General features: G+C 43.4%; 1 long non-coding RNA gene across 1 annotated transcript; it reads left to right on the forward strand.

Moving 5' to 3' along the window:
- Positions 1–6: 6 nt before the first annotated feature.
- On the forward strand, positions 7–3,716 carry LOC116378814 (uncharacterized). The gene is made up of 2 exons (XR_004212338.1): positions 7–222; positions 1,637–3,716. It is a non-coding gene; the product is annotated as an uncharacterized LOC116378814 (long non-coding RNA).
- The last annotated feature ends 2,353 nt before the right edge of the window (positions 3,717–6,069 follow it).

The following is a 6,069-nucleotide window of genomic DNA, read 5'->3' on the forward strand; positions in this document are numbered from 1 at the left end:
GTGTGTGTGTGTGTGTGTGTGTGTGTGTGTGTGTGTGTGTGTGTGTGCAGAGCTGTCAGAGGTGCTCTGGACCATGGTGATGCATCTGGGTCTGTCCTCCCGGAGCGGCGGCGGGTTCTTCGGCCTGTCTATCATCTTCTCGGCCTTTGCCACCCTCACTGTTGCCATCCTGCTCGTCATGGAGGGGCTGTCCGCCTTTCTGCACGCCCTGCGTCTGCACTGGTTAGATCAATGCACACACACACACTCACACATGATATATTTTTATATATATATAGGAAATACCTACACACATGCCCACTCACATGCAACCCACATGCATGCTATTAAATGCATAATATATGTGCGTATTTGTAAGGTGTGCACATGCAAACACTCACGTGCACAGAACACATGCAGAAAGCCTCTCACATGCCGACTAAATGAATTCCATATTAATAGAAAACATACACACAGCAGATTGTCTGTCTGTCATTGCTCACCTCTTGAACCAAGCATCTCTGCCAAAGCTGCACTTCTTCACTTTTACATGCACACATGAGGAATGCTATCAAAATGAAACATTCCAGACCCAAAGTGGTTTACAAAAGTGAGCGCTCAGGCCTCCAGATAACCTCACACCCTGCAGCTCCATCTCCTCCTGGCACCACCTCCACCCTGCTGCTCCAGTGTAAACTACACTGACACGCAGGCAAAGCCAAGTCATGGGATTACCATTATTAAGGCCATGCAGTAATTATATTTCATATATATATATATGAATCCTTTTAATGAACTGGTGAATCCTATTCATATTAATGAGCCCATCTCTTTCTCGGTAACAACATTGTGAGATGTGGACACCGTAGTACCGCTGATCACGGCATGAGGAGGAGGTGTTGTGAGAGTGATGGATGATAAATGTTCAGTATCCCAAGAGGGAAACATCCCTTTAGTACCGAGCACATTATTGTATAATCCAGTGATCAACAAGCACACAGGGATGGTTTCTTATACACTGAGCTTCTCTGTCAGATGTGCGAGAGGTGTCCTCACAGAGCTCATAGACACACGGCCTCAGGGGTATAAATCCAGCAGAAGTGTTCAGCTGTCAGATGTGAATTGTTAGTCTCACTCTGTAAATGTTAATTTGTCCGGCAGTTACATGCTTTATTTAAAACCATTTTTTGCCCAAGTTCACATATTTTATTAGGTCATCCCAATTTAAATTCCTATACTTTACCAGAATTGTGACGTGTTGGAAGTGCTTTGCTTTAGTACCTAGAGTGCTTGTTTGCATGGTGATCAGGGTGGTATGAGTGTACTATGTTGGCCTGTGTAGTTCATGGGTGAAAATCACAGAATGAAGAAACACCTCAGCAGCTTCTGCAGACATATGATTTCTAGTGATAGTGATGCAAGTGAAAGGTAGCAAAGGATTAAGAATGATTGTCTGAGGACTATAATGACTATAATCCAGCTACTATAACCCCCACAACAGCAAATGCTTCTGATACTCCCTTTTATGTATCACTGACGTTGAAGCAGTGTTTGGTGCTGCTTTATCACTGCACAAAACATACAGTTTCATATACTAGGGTTGAATTAAAGGACTGATGTTATTCAGAGGCCTGGTCTGTTGTCTGTCTGTTCTCAGCCACCATCCATTCATCGTGGGCTCGTTAGTGGCTGAATCCTGTTGGGATCTGGTGCAGCATGCTGCAGTTGTGTTCCACAGACCGTTCCTTTTAAACCGGGTCAGCATGTTTTCTTGAATCCCTCCGGTCTGTGGGTCTGCTAGCAGCACAGAGCTTCCCGTCATGATTATGAGACGGATAAACAAAGACAGGGAGAGAATATACAGCGTGTTTTGGTTGGACAGAGGTACGGTGTTAATGCTTAACTGCTGCTCTCAGCGCTGATTGTTGTAAGTAGGTTTAAGTAGACTCTGTCTGTCCGTCTGTTGTTCTTGTAAACTAGTGGAAAGCGATCTAGCCACCTTGCACATTATGAGCCCAGCTGTCTTTTATCCAGACAGCGTTGTTAGTCCAAGAAACCTACAGTGCGTGTTGTGTAACCCCACCTATCTGCCTCACTCATGGGCCGGTTGCATGTTCCAGGCTGGAGGGGTTGTTGTACGAAGCTTTGCTGCGGACCAGACTGTAGTGGAAAGAGCTGAGTTGAACCACAGACAGCATTAATATGAACGGCTTTGATTGAAAAGCCAAAGATTGGCTCGAGGCCAAACAACACACCCATATCTACAAATCAGCAGCTGCAGAAGCTTTATTTATGACAGAGGAGACAACAAGAACTCGTAGTGAAATACCTTTAGGAAGTGGCAGATATTATTAAAGGTTGGCCTCAGCTGCCTTTTGTAGCATGGCAACAGGTGTACAGGATTGACACAAACTCGCATAATCTAGATCATATTTCACCAGTTGGATGTTACATGGATACCAGCATACCACCAGATACAAGATATGTTTCTGTGCTTTAAAAAAGATTCCACGTTGTAAACAGTTCACCCCAGTCCCGTGTGTACCACTTGGTCACATAGTGGGAAAGTAAAGAAAGGTATTCTAATGATCTCACACATGTGAACCGTCTGCCCAGAAACCTGAAATGTTTGCCCTGGTCGAAACCAAAACCTCAATCCCACACACACTCCTGCTGCCCCACATACACACTAGAGCACCAGATGTGGATTAATCCACTGCTGAAAATAGTCCCCAACAAATGCACTATTCCCTGTGTTTGTGAAGGGGCCAATGTGTTTAAAGCATAACAAGTTCAACAAAAACATTATTTACACAGTGTTATCATTTACATTATGTTGAATAGGTTTATGTATTGTGCTAACCAGCTAGCCCCGGCTCGTCCTCTCTTGTAACACTGCCTGTATACTTGGAGAAGCTGTAGTGAGTCAGTGTAGCGTCCAGTCTGTCCTCAGTCTAACATGAGAGGACCAACAAGTGTAGCAATAATGCTGCCCTTTATTTCTATGGAGGATGGATTCAGGCATCCCACAATGCTCCGTTAAGAACAAATGACTAAAACACAGTAAAAACAAATACGGTAACAAGTTTGAAAAAGAGTGTTTTTAAGAAAGGTTGGACAGAAGAAACAGAGCCTGATGTCCTCCAGTACAAACCAATGGGCATGTGGCTGACAGACAGGAAGTAGTGAGAGAGGGACTAACGGTTACAAAAGAAAATGCAAAGAATCGACAGGCTCATCCTTTAAATGCTCAAATAGGATTTTTTTTTAAAATTAATTTCTAAAATGCAGTATTGGGTGTAATACTCATAGACAGGTAACAAATCAGCTGTGAATTAAATGAGAAAGTTCAAATGACATGAACAGAATGGAGCCTTATCACCGTGATTCTACATTATCCAACATGAGTGAATGAATAAGCTTCCAGTGGCCCACAGAGGGGCAGCTCTCAGGCTCCAGTGTGTCCCACTGTCTGGAAGCGGCGCACTTTGTTAATAAAGCAGCAGTGTGTCGGCTCAACAGCTCTCCGCTAAGGTTAAAAAGGAGTAGTGGAGTATTTTTCACAGAGGCGAGCAAATGGAAAAAGTCATGTTCAAAGTAAACAGCAGTCAACGCGGACGCTCCGCTCTGCTGTCCACCCTTCACAGGCACATGCTGATGAGTTTCACACACTCACACACACCACAGTCAGTGGCGTCTAGTGTGTGTAAGCTACAGCTCAGTGCAGATGAGAGGATCTCTCATTTCTTTCCTCGTTTCAAGTGTTGCCCTCTGGCAGGCCAAATATTTGCCACAACTGGGAGACATTCCTGGGCACTCCCCTCGCTCGCACAGGCCAGGAACCAGCAGGGAACTGAACATCCATTCTTAGTTTTTTCCTCTCAGGTGAAGACATCAGACGTTGTCAGGATTTGGGAATTACAATGTCCTAACTGTGGATTCCAGTCAATTTCAAGTTTTCAAGTAAAAGCATGGTACGAGTACGGCACTCGGTCCTCACTTTACTGCAGATGAATCGGGAGATGAAGTGCGGTAGAAAAACATTGAGGTTTGTCTGACGATCTGTAAGTGATTGCAGTGAATCATGTTGGACTTGAGCGTCATCAAGTCTCTGGATAGGCTCTCATAGAAGATGATTGCTGGTGTCACAAAGAATCTTGTCTTTTGTGTTGTATTTGAACCCCTTCATTTAAAACCTCAGAATCACATTTGGGGGAAATGGGCAGAAATGAGCAGAAAGTGTGTTTTAATAAGTGCTGTTATTATTTGTTGATCTGAAGCACTGGGCTCCCCACAATGGATTCTTGTCTTTGCCACATATTCACTGAGCGTATCTTTACTGACTGAGGAGGCAGCACAGCAGAGTCTTCTTCTGTTGCTCGTGATGTGAGACCGGCTCTCAGCAGCCATATCTAGTCACACAGCAATCTTGAGCGTGTTGCAGAGCGTACTACCAATAAATGTCTCATCCACTGACTCTCACGGTTCCTCTCCACATCGCTGCCGTCTCGGCGTGTGTAAATGTCTGAGATGTGTTATCAAGGATTTGAAAAGGCTCGGCTTCCTGCTAGCTCGGCGCTAAGCATCCGGTCTGCCAGAAATGTGTGTTCCTGCATGTGGGAAGACTTGGATGTCCCCCACGCCACGCTCTGCACTGCAGCTTCAAAGTGTATCTGGTGATCCGGTCTCTGTGTTTTGGAAGATATATTTTGCTGCCACTCTCTAATAAGGAACCTTAATGTAGGCCATTATTAACTTAACTCTCATGACTTGTGTATGTCTGTTCTAAATGTTAGTACTGCGCAAATAAATACTCATGAGTTTCTCACTTGCTAATAATCCAGCAAGTGTACAGTTGTAAATGTTAGTAATGCATTCATTAAAGGTTGTTCATCATGAAATGTCAAAGACTTATTAATAACTTGTTGATAAATGGATTTTGGTCCACTCCATGTTCTCATTAATGCTTCTAACCGATCAATTGAGTTTTAGTACATGATTTATGATTCATTAAGCATCAAAAAAGTAATTAGTTACAATTTATAACTCCTTTGAACTTGTGCAGTACAGTATGAGTCTCAAAATATGTTCCAACATCATGAGCAGCATAAGAAGTGAGCTCAGAGCCTCAGAGCCCAGACAACACATGGAAACAATACTCTGTGTACGTGCTGTACGAGTCTACGGTTTCTGATGCAGACCAAAGCTTTGGGTAGAATTACAGCCAGTCCACTGACAGACAAGGCTGATAATGGATTTAATGACGTCATATATCAGCCAGTCACTGTCACGTACCGCTGACAAGTCAGAGACTATTGTTCTTATTATCAGCTTTCCTTTTTATACACTATCAGCCATTTTGAGTGGGCTGAGCAGATGATAGTCCCGCTGCTCTGTGGGAGGGTTGTACTGTGACTTGCTTCATGGAATGTGCCCCGCCTTAAAGACATACTGTAACAGCCAAATCATTTCTATCATCATCAAGATTACCATTAAAATCACTCAAGCTGAACGTCACACATGCCAACTCTCCTGCTGTGTTCCTGTCTTTGTTTTGGCCGTAATAAAAATAATCATTACACATCAGAGGTAGTGTTAGTATGACAGAAGTGAAGAGGTTTGAGTTGGTCTGAACAAGAAGGCGGTGGGTATACAAGCTCTACCAAGAAAAAGACTTGTGTTTTGTCTACAGACACTGTTTTGTCCTCTTGGAGTTATGCTAACATACTGACTGACAACATTTTAAGCAGCATCATTCTGGGGATTAATGTTCAGAATGCAATATCAAACTATCCGATGCATTGCCATAAAATGTGGCTCAGACATTCTTGTTCCCTCGGGTAGAATGGGAATAGCTTTGGTGATGCTCTGACTTTTCGTATAGTGCCATCATCAGGTCAAAATGTATATTTGTCCAATACTTTAGTTTACCACCAAAACCAGGCGGCAACCTCTGGTTCTGAAAAGTAAAGCAATGCAGAAGTGTCTCGACCTCTGAGACAGACTCTACTTCTCTCTTGATTTATTACCTCAGTAAACATTGTAAACATGAGTTTATGGTCTCAATCTCTAGTTTCAAGTCTTCTTCAA

The sequence above is a fragment of the Anarrhichthys ocellatus genome, unplaced genomic scaffold, assembly GCF_004355925.1.
Source record: "Anarrhichthys ocellatus isolate YVR2014 unplaced genomic scaffold, GSC_Weel_1.0 scaffold3202, whole genome shotgun sequence".
NCBI lineage: Eukaryota > Metazoa > Chordata > Actinopteri > Perciformes > Anarhichadidae > Anarrhichthys > Anarrhichthys ocellatus.